Source organism: Rhagoletis pomonella, unplaced genomic scaffold, assembly GCF_013731165.1.
Source record: "Rhagoletis pomonella isolate Grant_MI unplaced genomic scaffold, Rhpom_1.0 Rhpom_scaffold_00002, whole genome shotgun sequence".
Classification (NCBI taxonomy): Eukaryota; Metazoa; Arthropoda; class Insecta; order Diptera; family Tephritidae; genus Rhagoletis; species Rhagoletis pomonella.
In genome coordinates, this window is record NW_023458556.1 from 37,556,208 (window position 1) to 37,580,141 (window position 23,934).

A 23,934-nucleotide genomic window follows, 5' to 3' on the forward strand; every position below is an offset into this window, starting at 1 on the left:
GCAGTCTTTTCATAATACGAGTATAATTTTTCCACACATACCTACTATGTACATTGCGTATATACAGGTTTAGAAGAAAAAAATTAACAAAAAAAGCGCTCGAAAAATAAATTTCACATATGGCACTTATACTGATAGCTAAACTGAATCGATGTCGAAGATGGACAGTGTATTGCCACAGCGTATATTGCTCGCTGACATTGTAAGAATGCAATTGGGAATTGTTTCGATAGAAATATCGCCACTAATAATAGATAATAAATAAAAATAATTGTTATTTATGAAGGAAAATGGAAGAAAAAATAGTAAACATATGTGTAAATGACAGATAAGGGAAATAATAATAAATATTAACTTAAGTTACTAACGTGGATTATAGTAAGTACTGAAGAAATGAAGAAAATAAATGCAATGCGCTGGTGAATAGTTAATTATTATTTTTTGCAACTTCAACCATTTGGCCGATGAATTGCTGCTTTTAGTGAAAACTTGAAAAATTTGATAAATCATGATTTCTCTACAACCGACAAAAAAGCTTAAGCTTCCGAAAACAATATTGAACAAAAACTAATTATATCGCACGTTTGGGGGAAGAATGTCATAACTGAAAAAATTAGATATGCAATAAAAACGACTTGAAAGTTTTTGGTCAAGTTTACTCTGGTATATAAATATGTATTTTTTTGTTAAAGCGGGTTTCATCGCATCTTTACTAAAAAAAAAAATATTTTTGTGACTATTTTCAGAAGAGTTGAGACTTTAACATTATATCGAGTAAGGTCCTGAATATTTCAGTAACTTGCGGCGATAAAAATATTACCTCCACCCTAAACGCTCAGTTCGGCTTGCCATTTCGCTTGCAAATTTTGTAAATTTTTTTTCGAAAAACCTGGTTAAGTTCGAGAATGCCAAGCCAGTGTTTTATCGCTATAAATATTCTACTCAATTATGAGGCACTTTTTTGGCTCAATCGACATGTCAATAAGCAAAATTGCCACATTTGGTGGAGAATCCAGGGTGGTTCACAGAGTTCAGTTACATGCAACAAAAAATCCCAGTTTGGTAACTAACACTAATAGCATACAATTATCTCTCTAATAAAGTAAATTTTCAGTTTAAAATTAATTAATATAATTATTTTAGTTCAATTTAAGTTCTCAAAACAAAAACCTTGTATATGCATAAAAAATATATTCCGACGAATTGACAACTTTATGAAGTCTGTCAAAAATCAAACTACTAATGAAGAAAATCTCTGGATAAATAAAAAAGAATGAGTGGTCAAACGAAAATGCGCAAGGATTTTTTGTATGTAATATGAGCAGGAAAGAATGTTACTCATACGCCGTGTGCATACAGTAACATTCGATTTTCGGAATAACCGAGCAATTCTATACTGGGCTCGAATCGTCACTTACGATATCGTACTACTCGGCACGTAAAAACACATTTTTCGGATTATAACATACATGCACGTACTCTTTGTCCCATTCAGCTTATACAGCCTGACGTATCACGTAATTTTCTTTCGTATCGTTTTCGATCCGTGAACGGATGTTACGATTCGAGCCCTGTACTGCCTTCCCTAACGGCAATCACACATACGGAGGCAGTATTTTCAAGCACGTACGCATAAGTACGCTTTTCCACGAACCTTTACAAAAACAAAATTTAAGTTACTGACTGAAGGCTCCTACGGCAGTTGGACCACCTTAAAGCCTTTTATAAAGGACGTATTTTTTATAAAAAAAAAAATAACTTTTCCAGTTAGATTATTAAGAAACAAATACAAATAAAAAACTGATTCAAAATAATTAAAAAATTTCCACCAGAATGTACCAAGATATTCAAAAAAATGTGGATCCAGTGTACTTCTTGGTACTGCAAATCAATGTCCACCCAAAACCATTAGAATGAAACACATATTTTGAACAAAATAATTTGAATGCAAATTTCGTGATTGACGCAAAAATCAAGACCACACACATTCTCGGGAATTCGTGATTTTTTTACAACGTGGAAAATATCCCCATCAAAAGTTTGAAGATAAAAATAGCTGCATGAATATACATAAATAACTTGTATGTATTTACTCGTATTTAAAGAGATCGCATGTGTGTAAAATATGTATGTATGTACATACATTGGGGTGGTCCAAAATTTTTTTTCTAACCACCCACCAGAAGTGAAGAATATCGAATATAAGGAAACCCTTATTTTTGTATTGTCCTCTAATTATCGCTAACTTGCGAGTTTTAGATAATTACCTTTACTTGGGAAAAGTGCGTGGTTTTTGTTCGATGTCTAAAATTTCCAAGATAGAGGCCAAGCGCAATGTGTAACAATGTGAAAATTGATAAAGACTGATGGAGATGTTTTCGAGATACCCATATTTGATATACATGAGTAAACGGCGCCACGGCTAATTTGAATCCAATATACACAAATATAAATTCAACGTATTAAAAAAAAAAGAAATCGCCTAGCTTCAAAACTTTTAATCTGATTTTTTATGGAATTTTCATAGTATGTCTGTATATATGTGAAAAATTCCAAGTCAACGGAATAAAAAAAATTTTGAAACCAATTGTTGATCGCAGTCATAATTCGGGTGACATGGAATTTTCCATATATAAACAATACATATTGCATTGGATTAAAAAAAAAATGGAACTAATCATATCTTTGAAATTAAAAAGTCCGACATCCCGAAAATCCCGGGATCATAAAAAGCGTAAAAATTAACATCCCTAGTATATACATATACATATGTAAGTATTTTTACCTACTTATCAACCTTAACCCTTAAGAAGGCTTTTAAAAATCTGACATCATAAGGGAGCATGAAAAATACTAACGAAAATAATTAAATACTTTACATGCAATTAAGACACAAAAAAGTTACTTGCAATATTAAAATTTTTGAAACGCAAAAAAAGCTTAACAAATAATCTTTAAAAATGCTAAGCTGCTTACAGAAGCTTTTAAATTTCCATAAAGATTTCCCAAAAGATAAATAAATTTGAAAACAATCGATAAGTTATCACCTTAACCTCAGGAAATGACATTATTTTCACAACAATATGCACAAAAAAAATAAGATGATGAGTATTTTCAATGTCAACCACCGCAACAAAAACTACGAGGCATACAACAATAAGATAAATAACCAATGATGAGCTCAAAAAATATTTATGAATTACAATATTGACATAATAATAAAACAAAATGTGCTAGCAAGCTGATTCATAGCATGACTGTCAGTCAAAGTGACAACTTCATATTTTAAAACAGAGTTGCCAGATGGGGGGTTTCCCCCCCCCCCCCCTAGATTTAGAGACTTTTCACTACCCTAGGGGTACATTTAAGGGGACCAAATATTTAGAGGAAAGCTTTAGAGGGAAGAAAATGCGTCTAGGGCAAATTCAAAAAGATTTTTGGGGGTATCTGTTATCTATGTAAACAGTTTTATATACATAAAACCATATTTTCAAATTCTGCTACCAACGCCAACGCAAACCTATATTTGTATGTACATATATGTAAATATGTCATTATGTTTTGGTGTCAAATAACAAATAACAACAAGAGTTAGTTAAAAGTTTAAGTGAAATGAAAAATGTAATCCCTCTGAAATGTGTACTCAATAAAAATACACTATCTACAATTGACATAATTACAAAAAATTCCAAATATGTAAATAAATTTAGGGGTACGAAAGGGAAATCTAGGGGAAAATGGCATGCCCTTGGGGGTAAACTACTGCAATAACCTGGCAACACTGTTTGAAAATGGCCATGACAATGAGAAATGAATAGTAAAGGCACCACAACTGATGGGCATTTTAAATATATGTATGAAGGTTCAGGAGGTGTATAGCTGGATGCTTAAGTATATACATATATAGGTATAAGTAGATAAATGAATACATACATATGCACAAACATATGCTTATATAAGTACAACGCCAATTTTGACATATGAAATATTTATAGAGAACAATAAGCTGAGACATTTGCATATGTGCCAATGGGAATACGAGCAATAGACAAGCGATCAAGATGCATAAACCCATTTACATACATACATATGCTTAATGCTAGGGTATCTGATTTGTTTATACATACATATGCACATACCATCGCAGTGTTAGCCAGATGATGCGAGGCGACAGCTTGTGCATACACAATTCTTTTGAACGTTCATAAATAAAACATGATTGATAAAGGTATCTTAGTTTGTAGATACTAAGGATGTGATGCATTAATAGTTATGTATCGATTTTTTATACATATGTACGCTCATGTATGTATGTAAGCATGTATGCACATACATATGTATACTATATGCAGGTGTATTCCTAGCGCTTTACGTTAGAACTGTATTGGAATCTGGCCAAGAAAACGGAAGCAAAGCAGAGCAGATAATTAAAATTTTATAAAATGAAAAAAAGGACGTTGTTAAGTGGTAAAATGCTCAATAATCTTAGCTTTCTGAAGTGAGAATATTGCGCTTACAATACCTAGTTCGATCTGCATACAGTGCCGGCCAATAAAATGAGATAATTTTATTAAAAATTCTTAAGAACAGAAATGGGTGCCCATTATAATATTGGAATTTCTTCTATTAAATTTTGAATTTGAGAAAATGTTTAAAATAAATTATGTGTTTACTATGTTTCTACAAATAAAAAGAGTTTATTGACTTTATGCTCGGTACCAGAAATGTTTTGGTGCATAGTATTTGGCTAATAAAATGAAAACGAGAAAATATTTTTCAGATTTTTTTTTCTCATTAATTATTATAAAACCCAAGCCTGTAGAATATAGAACACCTTATTCGAAATAATTTCCACTTGCCTTCCAGCAGCGATGAAGTCGGCTTGACTCACTGTTCGATTGCAATACACACCCCATAATAATAGATTGGCGCTTACATATATGTCAGTGTTTGGCCGAGCTTCTCCTCCGATTTGTAGCGTGCGCCTTGATGTTGCCACACAAAGCGGAGGGACCTACAGTTTTACACACACCCCATGCAATGGGAAATTTTCCATTGCTCGTACAAGGGCGGGTTTCAAAGACTCTACACTTCAAAGCCATGGCCTTCAAAATGGATCATAATTTATAGTCCAATCGATTGAGGTTTGGATACCAGACGGTCAATCTTATGCGACAATGAAGTTCAAAACTTGTTTTTGTGCTGATTTTGCCTTATAAGCTGGAGCAAGGCCTTTTGGAAACGAAGTATTTTGGAACGATTTTCCGTCATCTCTTTTCAAGTTTGATTGGAGACGGCGTTGTGCCATCTTCAGTGTAATTTTTCGTTCGGAATAGTTTCTCTTTGTGAGTCACTATTTATAGCAGTGCTAGATCGTCACCTTTTGAAAATATATTTCTGTTCATTTTAATTTTTATAGTCTTATTCATATTCGTCGCGATTTTCATATCATATCCAACAGTGTCGAGTCTGTTGTCCTCATTTTTTTGTCCAATATTGTACGTACGAGTACATAATAATCTATCTTGTGACGCAGGCATTTATGAATGTAGTCAGCAAGAAGTCACATCGACAGGCAGACGGTTAACTAATGGGCGATTATTGACCACCGAAAATTTGTTGGTTTACTCTTTTGTTTTTCTTTTTGTTTTAGCTCGAAAGCATTGGAGGCGGTCCAAAGAATGCGCTTAGCTGCTCAAATGAGGTGTACAAGATTGATGATGTCTAGTATGACGCTCGACGTACATATGTAAGTAGCATCATTTGGTAGATACTGTGAATAAGTGATGAATCAGCTGGTTCGGTAAAATACTAATAATAACTTAAGAGACTTTGTTATTGTATAGTAACTATGTATTGAAGCACAGGTGATAGAAGTAAATATAATTTTTAGGTAGCATAAAACTATGTACAACAAAAAAATTGGAGGTATGTAGGTGCATACTTATAAATAAAGTGATGTGATTTTAACGACTTGCGCCTTTAATCGTTAGAATTGATTGTATAAATACTTATATATAGAAGCTAAAGAAATGCATTAACAACTAGAATTTCAAATTGTCCGTTTATTTATTTTTATGCGTGTTAATGACCAAAAATGTTATCTAATATGCCACTCAAGTGTACAAAAATGCTTTAGTAAAATAAAATATGCCTCCATTATGAGCCTCAATTTGACAGTATCAGCTATTAGTGATTTCTAACTTAAGTAGACAGCTACTTTAATGAGATTTTATCTGATTGCTATAAACGGATTGATCGACGCAGCAATATAAAAACATACAGAAGTGAACTTGAAACTTGATTGTTCTTAGGATGTTTGATCTAAGGTGACTATATAAAAGGTATGTATCTATAAATCTGTGCGCATACTAATGTACACACTTATGTCTGCATTCACATTTGTATCAATTTCTGTATTTTATCGTGAAATGAAATTCTCTGCATCAAGCTTGTCGTAACAACCCAACTGACATGTCTAACAAGATCGCTCCGTAAATGACAATGCTTCTCACACAGAATATCACTTTGATGGACGATCAAAGTTTCTTGTTCTTGTTGTTCTTTTGCTTGTTCGCAACAATTGGTAATGATTTTTACAAAGTGCGGCGTTCAATGGCATTAATATATGTATTAACGAGTTCGTTACAACTACTGTCTGGTATGTATGTTTCTAGGTATGTATGCGTTACAAAATAACTTCAAGTAATTATCTTGTCATTTGCAATTGTTGCTGAGTCAATTGCCGCTATTATTGTTGATAGTCTATGTCGGCTGTCGGCTGCTATTTCTGCCACTAAGCTAGGAGGAAAGCTTATTCTCGAGTTATCGATACGTTCCACTTCAAGCGAAACGCCTGATTAAAATGTTCATATGTACTTATGTACGTATAACTATGTATGTACGTAGTAGATAGACACGCCTCAGCAAAGGAGGTACGCGTATTTTAAAATACGCGCTGTTCTTTACAGAGCTATGATTGATTGTTAACTTAAGACAGAAGCGTATCCGAAAATGCGGGCGCATGCGTGCTACTGACAAGTCAAATGTTATCTGGCGCACTTGCTACTTAAGTGTGACGCCACATCAAGACGACGACGTATACTCACTTGCTTTTATACCATCTCTGGGGATGGTACTCGTGGGACTAACCGAGGCAAAATAGATCCGTTAGGTCGCAACGGTATATCTCTTTTAGTTATTATCCCATATAGAAAAGTTGCGAGTACATATATACATATGTGTTTAAGGTATTGACTTTGGTCAATTCATCCAAATCAGACACAAAAATCAAAGATCTTGTATATTTCAAAAGTCGAATATTTAAATACTTTTATAGTATGTACTTTTCTTTTAAGCTAAGAAGACAAAACGTGCAAAATTTTAAAATCACAATTTTAAATCAGATTCAGCGACCCGAACTAGATTTGATTTAACTAAACTTGTTTGCCAGACATAATTTTATGTTATGTTTTTAAAAGACGAGAACGAGAGAGACTAGCTCTTTCTTATATTACATTAACCCCTTTAGGACCATAAACCTATAATTAGAAACTCATAATTTGAATTATAAAATGTGATTAACGGAGGTGTAAACAAATAAATTCTTATATAAAAAATTATTTTATACTAAAAATGTCATTAATTTCAACTAAAAACTTTTTTTTAACTTTTTTACCCTAAACAAACTATCATTAATCCGATCAACAATTTTTCGAAAATTTTTTAAATAGCTTTTCAAAAAAATACTGTCCCGAGCATTTTGTCAACCAAAAAACATTTTTTGCACAGAAATTTTTCATACATAAGTGTAATTCTGAGACATATTTTTCTTAAACATTTATTTTTTTCGTAGACAATTTAACGCCCTAAAATTTGTATATCAAACACTTATTATTTTTCAAATTTTTATTCCCAAAAATAATATTTTCCGAAACAAATAATTTATGGCAAAATTTTTTTATTCTCCTAAAAATGTTTGTTTCTAAGGTATTTTATTTTTTTGTATAATCTAGGTAAATAATTTTTTTCCTAAAAATATGTACCTATATGTTTTTTCTTAAAAATTATTTTTCCCCAAAAAAAATGCTTAAAAGACCATTTTTGCTAAAACATTTATCCAATTTTTCTAAAAATAATAACACGTAGAAAGCTTTTGAAATCTTACACGATTCCTTGTAAAAAGTGGAATAACGTTTTGGAAAATATGTTTCCCTAAGCCCTGAAAGGGTTAAGGTGCCTCATTAAAAAAGGTGCATTATTAAGTTTATTTCACTTCCGCCGAAATATTTCGGAAAAGTATTAAGATTTACGTGAGCTAGGCCGATTTGATTTTTTTGAACATAAAATTAGTTTTTAAAAATATTTTTTATGCAGACCATTTAAGCTTAAATTATGCTATCATCTGATCTGTTCTTATAGAAAATTTGAATTTTTGGGTACTTATTTTCAAACAGGTACAGCTGCGAAATATTTTGGCGAAAGTCTTAAAATATAATAGTTTTTAAAATGTAATGTACATGCATTTTATTCTTCGCTTAATACGAATATGATGTTAAAAGTCAAAGTTTACTAATTTATTTTTTCTAACCAGATTTTTTAATGTTTCAAACAAAAAAAATTGCTTAGAAACTTTTGATATTTGCCTTCAGTTGCGGTTTCAGCGAACCAAGAGGCACATTTAGGTCGTCATTGGCCCATCGTAACATCGTAATAAATGTATGCCCCCTATACTCTTCCTTGTCATAGAAATGAAATCCATTCGTCGTTTTAATGACGGTCATAAAATCGTAGATACCTATTTACTAGCTGTACTCAGTACTTTCAGATACTCAAGAAAGTAATAATGGAACGCATGTCGGCGGGCTTTCGCCAACTACCACAAAAGTCATTCCACCATTTGGCTGGCATGCGATCCCATCAAGCAGTGGCACATGATAACCTAGATTACTTGGCAAACCAATGCACAGTGGTCAATAAATGGAATTTAATGTTCATAATTCACTGGAGCCTTCATTTCTCAACCGATTTGATTAATTATTTTTTGAAATGAAAGCTAATAAAATTTTCAAGAGACTAGTTGAGCCCAATTTTCGAATTTTTATTTGTTTGTATTAAATTTTTTAGTGCAAAGTGCAGAAATTGCGCCAATTTTGAAGAAGACCGATTCTCCTGTTCCAGCTAATAAAAGTTTAATAATAAAAACTAGTTAAAAACAGTTGTAGGGTTCTCCTAAAACAAAAAAAAAATTAAAAAGTAATAATTTGAAATGTTATAAAGAAAATGTTACCAAAAGTATTTTTTTGTTTTTAGTTTTTATAAAAATTTTGAGTATGCAGTTTTATAGATTACTAAATTTTAGTATAGTTAAGTGCAAGTTGCGAGTCGCTAAGAGTTCGCGTTGATTTTTAATAATTTTTTCGCTAACATTTCGAGCACATCTGCATGCTAAATGGGAAATAAAAGCGTTTGTTATGTTATGTCTCGTGCAAATTTTATTAGCTTTCATTTAAAAAAATAATTAATCAAATCGGTTGAGAAATGAAGGCTCCAGTGAACTATGAACATTAAATCCCATTTATTGACCACTGTGCAATGGTCGCTTGCCATAGAGGCCAGCTGAAAATTCGAACATTCGAATGGTGGTTTGAGCCGCCATAATGGCTGATTACTCCCACCGCAAGTGGGTTTGGACCTTGTCGTCAACATATATCGAGAGCCTATTTAAGAGGCAGTTCTGAAGTCAATGACAGACAAAGATTTAGGTCGCACATCTTGGCCATTCCAACAGGAGTTCAACACCGTCGCTTTATGTGACACACACGTAAATCAAAAACGGCTCAAAAACAATGTTCAACAATCCATTTCGTAGACACAATGGCTGTTGAATTCTCTTCTGTGTCTGGGGTATTTTAAAAAGCAAATTCAGCTCCAAATAATATCAGAGTGCCGAGCATTTCAAATACGCGCTTCCGCACAGCCACTTGCGTTCAGCGTGCCATGCATTTATTGCCCTTTTGAAGGTCATAATTCATATCGAGGGTGGCCACACTGAAAATCGCAGATATAGTTTTTAAGATAATTCAATTGTCCACCCTATTTAACCGACTTCATAAAAAGGAGGAAGGTTATCAATTCGTCGGAATATTTTTTTTTTATGTATGTTACCGCATAACTTTGGACCACGTTAATCGAATCTATAATTATTTATTTAAAGGAAAGGTGTTACCTCACAGATGATCCCATTCTAATTTGGTTTAAATCCGATCATTGGATCATGAAGAGATTAACGATAATCCTAAATTTTTATATGAGATTTGAGTTTTTTGCTTAAAAATTACTTGTTGTTTCATTCAACCAAATTATTTCGAAAATTTAAAACAAATAACATTTTTATTTGGTAACACCTAAATCGCCCTACCCTGCAAATGTGTGGTGCGCCTCTTCTATGGCTATTCCTGATGTGGATTTATCGCTTTCAAGTGCTTTAATAGATGGGTGAGTGTCACAGAAAACTACTACTACTATATAAAGGTTAAGAGATGAATCGAACAGCCACCTTAAAGCTTCATTGCTTAAGTACCTACAAAGAATATCTTGGAAAACATTGCAGAAATCTAGTATTTATAATCTAGTGTTGGGCAGTATCGATACCAAAAGTACTCAGAACTCGTCTCTCAAAAGGATCGACAGCACCCAATTTTTAAAAGTATCGGTACTAAATACTACAAAGTATTCAGTACTCACAAAAGAATTCGAAAGTACTCAAAACCTAAAAGAACTCAAAAAGTAGTAAGTACTCACAAAAGAGCTCGAAAGTACACAGTACTCAAAAATTCTCTGTTCCAATCATCACTTTGATACATGCACTCACCTATTAAGCTGGCATTTCAGGGTACTATTATATATATATAAGGAAACTTTGAAAGTAAGGTAAGGGGGGCTCGAGCACCCCCTGCCCCTACCTGGCTACGCCCATGTACATATGTACAAACGAAGCGCGAACAAGTGATTTCCAGTTCAATGTAAATAATATTGCCACAACTTTTACCCGTGCACTACTAATTGAATAATACATAAAACAAAAACAAAATAAAACAAAACACATTTAACAGGCACACAATGCTTATCTCACGCGCAAAAATCTGAAAGCTTGAGCGAAAATTTTAATTTCTCGGCAACTTCTAAGAATTGCGCACAAAATGTGCAAATTTATATGTGAAATCACGTACGGATTGGATTGTTGTGGTAAAGTACGGTCGCAATAAAAGCTTGCAGTGTAAGTAAACTAGAGCAGCGGGCGGGCAGTTGAGTAGAGTGCTATGTACATAGATTTTAATAGACTTAAGTATTATGCATACAGAGTAGGTATTTAAATATGTATGTACATATGAAAACTCTGTAAATACGTTAACCAAAAATGTAACTTAAATGAGTGATTTTATAATTTCAAATACCTCTTAGAACAAAGAAATAGCAAAACCAGTAAAAATAACCAAAAGGCAACTAGTATGTCTATAAAATTAAAATTTTTAAACTACACTTTTGGTAGATACACATAGATACATATATACATACATACATATATGATCTCAAATGCATACATACACAGTTCAAGAACCTCTGCCACGAAGCAACATTGAGTACGCTCCCACGCTGTCACATAGCCGTTGCACAGCCGTGAACCGCCTAGTCTTAGCATTCTCGTTCGTATTATCGGAAGTGGCATGAAAAGCATCACACTTAGTAAGTAAGTACGTGCAAGTGAAATACGCTATAACATAATAAAACTAAAATATATTTTCATGTTTCACCCTTATGAAAATGTGCGTCTTTAATTAATTTTACTACTCAGCCATTTTTATTAGAGGCCGACCCGTCCGCCGTCTATGCATTCCTACATATGTATCAAACGCGGCTGGGTGCAGTCTGGACAGATGTACACACATATGTCTACATGCATACACACGTACGCATCTACAGTCAGCGTCAAAAATATGAATACCCTGACGTATTGACGATTTTCTTCTTTTATATTTTCCATACCATTTTTTTTTATTTTGTTATAAAAATATAATTCATTCTACAGCAAAAACCAGCATAACTGATTTTCTCAATTTCATATAGAACTCGGGAAAATTCAAGAAATACCAAAAAATTTCCATCAAGATTTTCAACTTTTCAATTCGATTTCTTAGAAAAATTTTGAATAAGCAGTTTTGTAGCCCATTAAATTTTCATATAATAAGGCGAAACTTCCTAGTCTCTAAAAATTACCGTTGATTTTTGAGAATTTTTTAATTTAATTCCATCTAGAATTTAATGGGCTACAAACCTGAAACCCTAGAATTTTTCTAAGAAATGGAATCGAAAAGTTGAAAATTTTGGTGACAATTTTTTGGTAGCTCTTGAATTTTCACCGAGTTGTATATGCAATTGAAAAAATTGATTCTGCTGGTTTTTGCTGTTAATCTAACTATATTTTCATAAACAAATAAGAAAAATTTGATATGGAAAATATAAATAAAGAAACGTCTGGGTATTCATATTTTTGATGCTGACTGTATCTCGGGATGAAGACATGCGGATAAAGGCGATTAAACGATTAAATGCTGTGCGGCGATCGCTGCATGTTAACTTTTTTATTGATGTTATTGGATGAGTGGTGGAGTAGGCGGTTTTGGCGGCGGCGGAAAATAAATTGCAAGTTAATGAGCTCAAGTGGCGGCACGATTACTATGCCTTATTGGGTCTAACTAGTAGTGGTGGTGGTGGTGGTTGAAGTCAGTGGCCTACACACTTATCTACTGATTAAGTGAAATAATTGTAAGGAGCACACAAATACCATATTAATCGCAACAAACTATCGAGATTAAGTGCTTATCTACAGCGATCATCTCGATGTACCAAGAAACTATCGATAACATTATCGATAAATACAGAAAATATTATCGATCATTTCTTGGTATATCGAGATGATTGATTATTATAGACGATTATCGCTAAATTGATAGATATATAATTTGATTCAGCACGCTAATCGGAGGACATATTTATGGAAAATTTCTGTCATATTGACATCGATGTCCGTCTCATTAAAGATCCTTTTTCAAATAATTAATAGACATTTTTAAAATATTCGTGTTTTCTTACTAAAATACTGCTGTGTTTTACTTATCGATACATTTAACTATAGTTTTATCAATACATATATTTTTCATCGTTGTTATCGATGTGTTTTACAATATTGTTATCGATGTCGAGATGAGGAGAAGATAGAATCCGTCCAGCACTTCCTTTGCGAGTGCCCAGCACTCCGAGGAAAACGGCTCAAATTTCTTGGGGACCTTTTCTTCGAGAGCCTGAATTACTTGGAGAATGCTCTCCTGGAGGGACTTCTAGGAGTTGCCAGAGAATCAAAATGGTGCAAAGACATGTAGGGATAGGTATGAGATAACCGCCCTGGGCATCGCAATTTATCTTTGTGACCTCCGGGTGAACTCTTCTTTTAACCTAACCTATCGATGTCCTCATAAATATTGTTATCAATGTCTTAAAGAATGTTGTCACCGATGTCTTTAACAATATTTTTATCCATATCTTTTAAAATATTGTTATCACTGCCTTTTAAAATATTGTCATCGATGTTATCAACAATATTGTTGTCGATGTCTTCACTAGATACGAATAAAGACTCGCGGGAATGTTTTGACGGCTAAAATGAACGCGTGAAAAAAATTGATGAAGAACTCTTAAAAATAGATTCACACCTGGCCAAGGACTGCCACTTCAGCATCATTCCCCAAAAGCTCTTCGGGGAATCGCTGTTACATCCGCAAACATAATTGACCGCGAAAATAAATTTAAAATAAGTTTTCTTGACGCATCTTTTACCCAGTTAACTTTTGAAGTCGCGTCTATTGACGATATTCCTCAGTGTGATTATCGAAATGTTTATCGATTTACAAATTTCTATCCAGATCGTAGTCGAACTAGATTTCCCGCTCGAAACTATTACAAACGCACCCGATACAGTTCGCCCCTGGCTTATGCCGCAGGCACTAACACCAATGTTGATGGCGTATCGGTGCTTGCGTTTAAGCTGCATCAATTTTAATATGAAATAATAAAACAAAGTATTGCTCAAATAAATAAACATTCAAGAGCAATAAAAACTGGATGATAAGCAGGAAGCTGACAAAGCTAAGGGGTGGAGACGCCCAAGTGCGAACGATAAAGTGCAGTTTTAGGGCCAAGCGCATTAAGTGAACTTCAACGCAATTCAACGCAGATCAGCAACACGCAATTCCAATAATTACACATAACCGCATGAACGCATACACTTGCATACATGCAATCGTTTTAAAAATTTATTTATGTAGTATTATGCATACGGTGACCATTCGTACCGATTTTGGCGGGACAGCACCGATTTTAAGAAAACTGTCCCGCTGAATATTTTTTAAACGTCGGGACGTATAAGTGTCCTGATTTTTTATATTTGTACCGATTAAGTCCCGGTTTCTTTATTAAATTAATAAGAGTTTCCTTATACTCTGGCCCAAAAAAATTGTTCGTACAAACGTGGCAGCACTTTCGTTATCACAAAGGACATAGAATATAAGGCAGCCATAAAGATGGCCAGCATCCTTATTTTGTACGATCTTTGGTTATATTTTATTCTGACAAACTGGTACTCTCGCCATATTGGAGTCTATCATTCTTTTATCAATTTTTTTTTGAGTTTTTTCAACCGACTTCAAAAAAAAGAAGGTTATCAATTCATCGGAATATATTTTCATTATGTATGTTACCGCATAATTTTGGACCACGTTAACCAATTTCTATAAGGAAAGGTGGTCCCACACTAATTTGGTTTAGGTCCGATCATTAGATCATTAAGAAATTAACGGTACTCTTACATTTTTATATGAGGGTTAAAGTCGGTTTTGTTTTTTGCTTAAATATAACTTGTATAATTATTTGTTAAGTTTTTTTTTTATTTTACTGTAACGATTCTAACTTGAATTTAGGGAAATTATAAAAAATAATACTAATTCCCTCAAAAAAATATAAGTTGTAGATACAGTGGCGAAAATATTAATAAGGAAGAGACTTTTTAGCATTCTTTGGCTATTATTTAATGTTTATAACTTTTTTATGAAAGTATACTCGTTATTTAACAAAGACCATGTAAGACAAAATTTCAAACTTTGTACAAAAATTTTACCAAATTTCATCAAAAGTTTCATCAACATTCTGAGTATGCAGTTTTGTAGCCCATTCAATTCAAAGTGAAAATTTGAAGTAGCTAGGACTTACCGTTGATTTTTGGTATTTTTTTTTTTTGATGGTATTGCCCATTTTTTCTATACAAAAAAAAATTTTGAACATACTTTGTATGGAAGAATATGCGAGAACAAAAAATTGGCATAAATCAACGGTAAGTCCAAGCTACTTCAAACTTGCACTTTGTTACACTAAAATTTAAGGGGCTACTAAACTACATACTCAAAAAAAATCTAGAAAATCTGATTAAAATGTTTAAAATTTTGATCAACATTTATTAAAATTCATTGAATTCTTATAAATGTTCTACAAAGTTTGAAATTTGATTTACATGCATGTTTTTTAGATTGTCGGTTATATATTCATAAAAAACATAAACATTTTTAAACAAAGAAAAGTAGTTAAAACTTGCTAAAATGTTTTTTCCCTATTTATATTCGCGCCACAGTATATCGAGCCTTAACCGCCAAAATAACGTAAGCGCTATTTTTGAAAAAATTTGTTTATGATGCAGAAATGCATCTAGATGCTCTAGGAATATTTCGGCATCAAAAAGAAAATTTTGAAAAAAAATGTCGCTTACGTTATTTCGGCGGTTAAGGCTCGATATATTGTGTACATTTTTGCGACCATTTTTCAAGTTTTTCTCCTTGTTTGGTTTTACATAAAACTGTATTAAATGATATTATGTTATTTTATTCTTAAAACAAAATTTTAGGTTCAGATTCGATGGTTTAGAAATGTCCCGATTTTTCGCCACAGAAATCTGGTCACCGTAACTATGTATGTATGTATGTGCGAGCGAGGAATGAGTGTGTCGCTGCTTTGGCTGCGAAAGCAGCTTAAAAAATTGAGCTCTCAAAGTACAAAGCAGTCAAAACAACAACAGTGTTAGGCAGGCATGCATATGTAGATTGTGTCGCCTTTTCTTTCGTCGTCATCATCATCCATGAACCGCGTTGCATTCAACGCATCTGTGCTATTATCTATTTAAGCTGCAATCTGGGGTGGTTGGCCCGCCCAGCCATCGTAACTCTATAGCTTTTGTGAACATTTTGAGTGCCGCTTGAATGGGATTAGCCCCACATGAACAACGTAGCTGATTGTCTATTTGATCAAGTATTCAGCCTGTTGGAGACCCTCTTCAGGGTGCCACGCTCTGTCAGCAACCAACAAATTTGTAACAATATGTACATACTAAGAAAATGTGAGGGAGGGGGGATTTGCTAAGCTTGCTTCCAATTCTCTAAGTCTCTTTGTCGCCGCCATGATGGCTAGCTGACAGTTCAAGTGTCAAAATACTTGCAACGCCTGTCGGCGGCTCAGCTGTCTATTTCAAACGCAGGCGCGTACACACACGCACGAACACTCTAGCATTCATGCACCGAGTTGTTGTGGCGATTGCATTTGCCTGCTGTTGCCCGGTGTGATGTAATTGCTGCATTTAACCTTGATTTTCGTTGCAACGCGTATACTGAATTGGATTTGGTAACTTGAAGTGACAGTAAGAAGATGCCGTGTGTAATTATGACACGCACACATGCATGCCGATAATAAATCGAAAGCAATTCGTAGAGTGTTAGCAAACTAGGTGCATTTTGTATTTTTGTCTCTTACGTAACCATCTCCACGCTTAGACCCTTGTCAGCGTAAACATCTGACCGCTTTTTAGGCCATTTCCAGCTTAATTTTTATTACAAATATTATGCAATGAGATTAACCTAAAAACCAAATTTTTTTTTTGTTGTGTTGGGCTGTGCAGTGCAGCAATGAATCAAAGAAAAAAAATTGGCTCCAGGTTTTCGTTTTGAGTTCATTTATTCTTAAAGTTATCCGTTAACTATGTGGTGGGTAAAATTATTTAAAGGGCTTTTAATTGTATGTTTACTATTCACTTTTAATTACGAGTAGGTTTGATAGTCAAATGGATCATAAACGTGTACTAAAATACGTTTCGGTGATTCGTGTGTTCAGTTGGTTACGGACAGCCTCGATAAGCGTCCGTACTTGGACATTAAGATTTTCAGTTCCATTTTTAGGGCGTTGTTGGATTCTGGGGCATCGAGAACGGTCATGGGGCATTAGGGTGTCGTCCTAAAACAATTTGCGCTAAGTGACCGCGGCGGATGGAGACCATATTTCGATGTTAGGTTCGGTTTCGTTGCCTACCGAGGTAGAGGAGAGTCGGTCCTCCTAGAGTGTCGCGTAGTTCCCGGTTTTCCTAAGTGTTTCATTCTTGGGGTCGATTTTTAGACCAAGGTGGGTATCATCCCGGATTTAATGAAAATGAGGTTGGTCTTCTCTCAACCGGAACAGGAGTCGTTGGCGGCGACGGCCGGGCGTTCAAGGCTTGTCGAGCATCGGATTAGGGTTAAAGCAGAAGTCGAACCTGTCAAGCAAGCGTCATACAGTCGCGTATGGACGTGGAAATAAAATACACGTTCGACAAGGGTGTCATTGGGAAGTCGCATATTGCTTGGACGTCCCTGGTAGTTATGATTAAAAAGAAGGATGGGTCTTCTAGGTTTTGTGTAGATTACAGGGTCTTAAATAAATGCACAGAGAAGAACAGTTCCCCCTCCCACATGTTTCGGCGACCTTAGACAAGCTAAGAGACGCCTGGTTCCTGTCTAGTCTGGACATTATATCTGCTTACCAGTGTTGCCGTTTTAGCCGTTTTGTGGCTAAATTTGACTACCAAATTCTTTTTTTGACCACAAAAATTTGAAATTGCCCCTAGCCCTTTTTTTAGCCCTTTTCAAAATTTATTCATCATTGACATTAAAATTTTTTTTTACGATTTTCATGAATTTAACTCTTCGCTCATAAAGCGAACGCCTTTCCTTTAAGGCAAGTAAACATATGTCCATGTATGTTCCTTACGTTTCTGGGCCGTTATCTTATCCGTTAACGATTTAACTATACATTAAAATTGGTAAGTTGGCGGCCCTTAATATGCTTTATGTGTTACACAAAAAGTTTTTTTGTTGAATAAAATATTAATTCTTTTCAGAGTTCATTGTTTTTCTATACCAGTAATTATAGAAAATGTTTGCGTGTATACTTACATATTTATACTAGCAGTACCCCGGTGTGCTTCTCTACACTAAATATTGAAAAACGAATGAAAAGTCCTGGAATTTTTCTATATGAAAATTTATCATTTGTTTCATTTCAAAATTTTTGATTCTTTATTTTAAATCTTAATCCAACACATTTGGATATACAACATTTTTTGTTTTTCCATCTTGGGTATGAATAAATAAACAATTTGGAATGCCAACTCTTGAACAGGCCACGTATAGCTACCAATTCCAGTAATCTACCGCAAATATTTCAAGAGATATGCCAGAAGAAAATTTTTGTTAGTATGGGTGGTGCCACGCCCCCTTTTCCGAATTCGGGGAAACTTAACCCAAACCATCTGCATAATCGCCCGACTATGCCGTATAAATTTGGTTGAAATCTTGCACTTATTCCTTATATATAAGATGTGAGGTGCCACGCCCTTTTTTCCAATACCGCCCATTTTTATCCATGAGTATGGAATTATTTGTTATACCTCTATACCAACTTCCAGTACTCTACGACAAATATTTCAAGAGATATACAACAACAAAATTTTAGTTAGTATGGAAGGTGCCACACCCCCTTTTACGAATTCGGGAAAACTTCACATAAACCATATGCATGATAGCCTGAATATGCCGTATAAATTTTGTTGAATTCGGTGAAGCCGTTCTCAAGTTATAAGCTCACACCAAAAACGTGTACTTATTTGTATACATAAGATACATACATATGCCACGCCCCTTTCCAAATTTGGGCAAACTCCACATAAAATATCTGCATGATGGCCCGAAAATGCCGCATAAATTTGGTTGAATTCGGTGAAGCCCTTAAGTTATATTGTCACACCAAAAACGTGCACTTATTTTTATATATAAGATGTAGGTAAAAAAAATTAGCTACCATTTTTAGCCACAACAACGATTTTTAGCTCTTTTTTAGCCCTTTTTTAGTTGGAATTTAGCTACCACTAAAAATGTTTCGCGGCAACACTGCTGCTTACTGGCAAATTCCGGTGGAGGAGCACGCGCGGCCCTTTACAGCTTTCACGGTACCAGGTAGGAGTCTGTTTCAGCTGACAACCATTCATAGATTCAGTTATAGGCCCAGAAATAGAGCTCCATGTCTTTTCTGTATTTGGACGATATCATTATAGTCACCGATAATTTTGAGAAGCATTTGGAAATTTTGCAGGTAGCCTTAGATAGTTTAGCTAGCCCTTAGATTTAATAGGGCCAAATTCAATTTTTGTAGGTCAGAATTAAAGTACTTAGACTACGTGGTAGACATGCACGGCCTAGATGTAGATCTGAAGAAGGTTGAAGTGACGATTAACATCGAGAGGCCCAAGAACGTGTCCTGGTACCGTAGGTTCGTTAAAGATTTCGCAGAGTTAGTTAGACCTCTCACCAAGCTAACGAAGCAATATTGGGAAATGAACCCTAGGAAGGCGAAGTTGCGCGTGGTGACAGCGCTGGTTTTGAGCTGCCCAGACTTCGAGGGGCCTTTCACAATCGAAACAGGCGCGTCTGATTTCGGAATAGGAGCAGTGTTGACCCAGAGATTTGAGGACGGTGAGAGGGTTATAGCGTATTTGAGTAGGTCCCTGAGTAAAAACGAGAAGAATTACTTGACGACGGAAAGTGAGTGTCTAGTGGTGCTGTGGGCGGTTGAGAAATTGCGACCATATGTTGAGGGTGCTAGGTGCACAGTTATTACAGATAATTATTCACTGGTTTTGCTTAATAATTTGAAGGATTCCTGTGGTAGGTTGGCGGGTTGAACTTTGAAGCTTCAATAGTAAGATTTTGAGATTGTTCACCGGAAGGGAAGGAACATATGGTTCCAGATATGTTGTCTCGTAGTGTGTCAGTTATAGATGAGGTTTCTAATAGTGAGCCCTGGGTGTCAAAACTGATTCGGTCTGTTTTTGTGTAGTTCTGGTAGGGCCTTTGGTGAAGTCGACCCAAGACTATCAGTATATTTTGACGGTCGTTGATTACTTTTCGAAAATTCTGCTGTTGTTTCCCTCACGGACTGGCATGGCGAAGGACATCTGTATGCTTCTCGAAGAAAAGATATTTCTTTTGTTTGGTGTCCCGCGGCCGGTGGTATGCGACAACTGATACCAGTACAGGAGTCGGGAACTGCGGGGACTCTGCGTTGCGGATGGCACTAAAATCCGGTACATCAACATCAAATTAACCAGAGATGACCTAAATAATAATGCCTTTAATATATAGGATGACTTTTCCGGTAACCCTATACATCGATATAAGTAAAAACATTTTAAAGCCTTTAAAATATATATGTATATATTTTTTCTTTCCATTAGATATTTTATTTATTTTACATTGTAAATAACAACATTTTTTAAACACTATTTGGGCATGAAACCCCCCAATAGCATCACACTCAAAATAAAAGTGGAAATTGTATCGTCATAGGTATTTATCTTTTCAATGCGGAGTGTAAATTCGGCATATGAAGTATGAAGTTTGAAAATTTGAGACTTCCTACTTTTATGTAGGAATTGAGTGTGCAGACTGCCCGTGAGTGCCCATAGTTACATTTCGAAATAAACCTTTCATTTGCAATTTTTTCAGAATTCGTGGGTGCTCTTCTTCCATTCAATTCTCAGAAACTCGAATACCAAAAAATACACTTTTTTTTTGAAATTTTAAATATTGAAACTCTTGAGCGGGTTTCTTTGCATTCGACCCTAAGCAGCTGAAAACAGACCGTACATAGATTTATACAACTCGAAAAAAATGCTGTAAGATTTTGTTAAAAGCCAGAAAATTTACTTCGAACACATGTTTCATATTATCTAACAGAAACATAAAACCGAGTACTACAAGGCTAAGCGCTTGCAGCACACACAGAAGATTGTATTTCAAGTGTAACGCGGAGCGAGGGCAAACAAAGAGACCTGCTCGTGCGTGGCAATGTGTAGAAGATTATCGTAAATAGATGAGCAGCAATTGTGTAGTTAGTTCCATGGTAATATGCTGGAAAATTTCTCGGAATGCTGAACCACACCCTGTATGGCGGAGAATTTTGGTGACAACAAGCGCTGGCCAAATATTTTCGATAGGGATCAAATGACACGACGCAATATAAATATGAAAAATATTGTATGAGTATTGAAAAAAACCTGCAATATGAGACTAAACTATTTGAAAATGAGCAAAGTCATATTGACGTAACCCATAGAGTACACAAAAAAAAGTCGAAAATAACAACAACAAAGACGGATAATAATCGATAAGCAATTGTTTGTCTACGTCTGCCACACATCAATCAACAACCAAATACTAATAAAAATAGATACGTACATACATACATACGCTACAGCTAAGCAATGAGAACTAAATGCAATTACCTTACAGTCATCTATTAGATATGGTATGAGCCAGAAAAAAGTGCGCAGGGAGAGCAATGGAGGAGCAGCAGAGGGTCAGATAAGGTACGTATTTCAAGCTTTCAACAAATTAAACAATTCTAAAAAAAATGGAAAATGGAAAATTGTAAATGTATGCACATGCAGCATTTGGGAACCAACCGACTGATGAATTACTTTATGGGAAATATATAGAATTTGAAGTGAAAGCGAAACCTTGCAGCTTATACATGCACTGGAAATTGTAGTCAGAATCCCATGAGAGGCAGGCAATGGGCAGTGCTGCATGTGCAACAACAGCTTCAAATTTAAATGTGTATGTATGTATATATACTTATATATATATATGATTTTGGCTTCCGAACAAGATTAATTACTTTTGAGCATTTTCACAACATTGCATAGGAAGAAAGCCGAATGGCTAGAAAATTGCTTTAGAAAATTGGGTATTGCATAGAAATTTGCTGTGAATATGTAGATGTGTACAGTAGCTAAACCAAATAAAACAAACGTAAATGAAACAACTATTCATTTCATGTCAAACTTGGCCAAGCGCAGATGGATGGACTATTCCTAACGAATAAATTGAAATTTACATGCAGCTATTCACACATTATTCAAAAGTATATATGCATGTATGTATGCATATACATTAGGGTGGTTCAAATAAAGTAAAGTCTCTATTTTAATGCTCTCACCCTAGGAATGTTCTAAACCGAAAAAATTATACCCCTGGTTTTTTATTTTGAAATCAAAAAATATTTAGACGTCGCTCAAAGCGCACAAAGTTTTCTATGGTGAAAAAACAAATTTTCGGTGAAATGGTATATAATTCTTTAAAATCAGTATTTTTCGATCGAGAAACTTTGTTTCTCTTCAGGAGACTTTCCATAATAATACAAAATTTTTTATTTAACAATTTTTTAATATTAACTAATTTTTATAAATAGGTCCGCTATAACTCCAAAAAAATACAATGGGGGACCCATAAAAAACCGCTAGTATTAAGAAATGGTAAAATAAACAATTGATTATTATTATTGGAGGTCTCCTAAGGAGAAACAGAGTTTCCGATGGAAAAATATTGATTTTCAAGGATTTTGTATCATTTGTATGGGGTTTTCACCATATAAAATCCATAGAAAGCTTTTAGCACTTTAAGCGGCCTATAAATATTTTTTGATTTCGAAATAAAAACATCATAGGCGGTGAGAGCATTAAAATTCGTACTTAAATTTTACACATGCATTTTTGGACCACCCTAACATACATATGTACATATGTACATATATTGAATATCTTTCCCTATGTTCCATGTCGTTGTCGAGGATCTTTGGCGATATAAATGACAAATTGAAAAAGCAAACGGCCAAATTGACGGTAAAAGTATGGCATTGAAGTGGTGGAGTGAAAAGGAATAGGCAGCCAGGCAGGCCAGCAAAGCTACTCATAGGAATAGCATTTATGGAAAAAGTCAACATGAACAGGGTGATTAAAAAAGATTTTTTATATTTCATCATGTTTTTTGGTCTATGGCACTTATGTATATATGAATCACAATATCTGTTAAATGCCCATCACGACTCCTCTGGCAACTTTAGATTCGCATACCAAAATTTTCTATGGCTTTTGGCATAGTTCTATGATTTCGTTCTTCAGCTTTGGAATGATTTCGAGCTTACAGGAATAGACCATACCTCTCCTGTAGCCCCAGTGAAAGAAGTCCAATGTTGTCAAATTTCCAGATCTTGGCGAACATTTGACTTCGTTCTTTCGTGAGATAATGCATCATGGGAACATCTTTCGGAACAGTGCCATTGTTTTATGCGGTGTGGGGCAAGGGGAACCGTCCAAATATTGGCAAGGTCCATGGCATCTAATTCAGGCCATAAAGTTTGTTTTCATGTCACGATGACTTTCACCATGACAGCGTTACCGGAAAAATTTGCGAAGCAGTAAGGTCCGGTAACTCGGCCAGGCCAAAAACTACACCAAACAGTGACTCGTTTTGGGTGCACACTTTTTTCTTGAATGACATGTGGATTTTGTGGCTCATTATTTAGCCAGACGGCCGGTAGTGCTGATCGTAAAAATTACGCAATGAGCGGAGTGCACTCCTTGCTAAACGACCATTTTCATTAAACATTTGGATTGGACTTTTACGCGTTGTTCAA

At 34.8% G+C, this 23,934-nt stretch overlaps 1 protein-coding gene across 1 annotated transcript in view; it reads right to left on the bottom strand.

Annotated features, from left to right (window-relative positions):
- The window catches only part of LOC118753172, a 177,076-nt gene that overhangs the window by 151,949 nt on the left and 1,193 nt on the right, over positions 1 to 23,934 (bottom strand). The gene's annotated exons all lie outside the window — the stretch shown is intronic.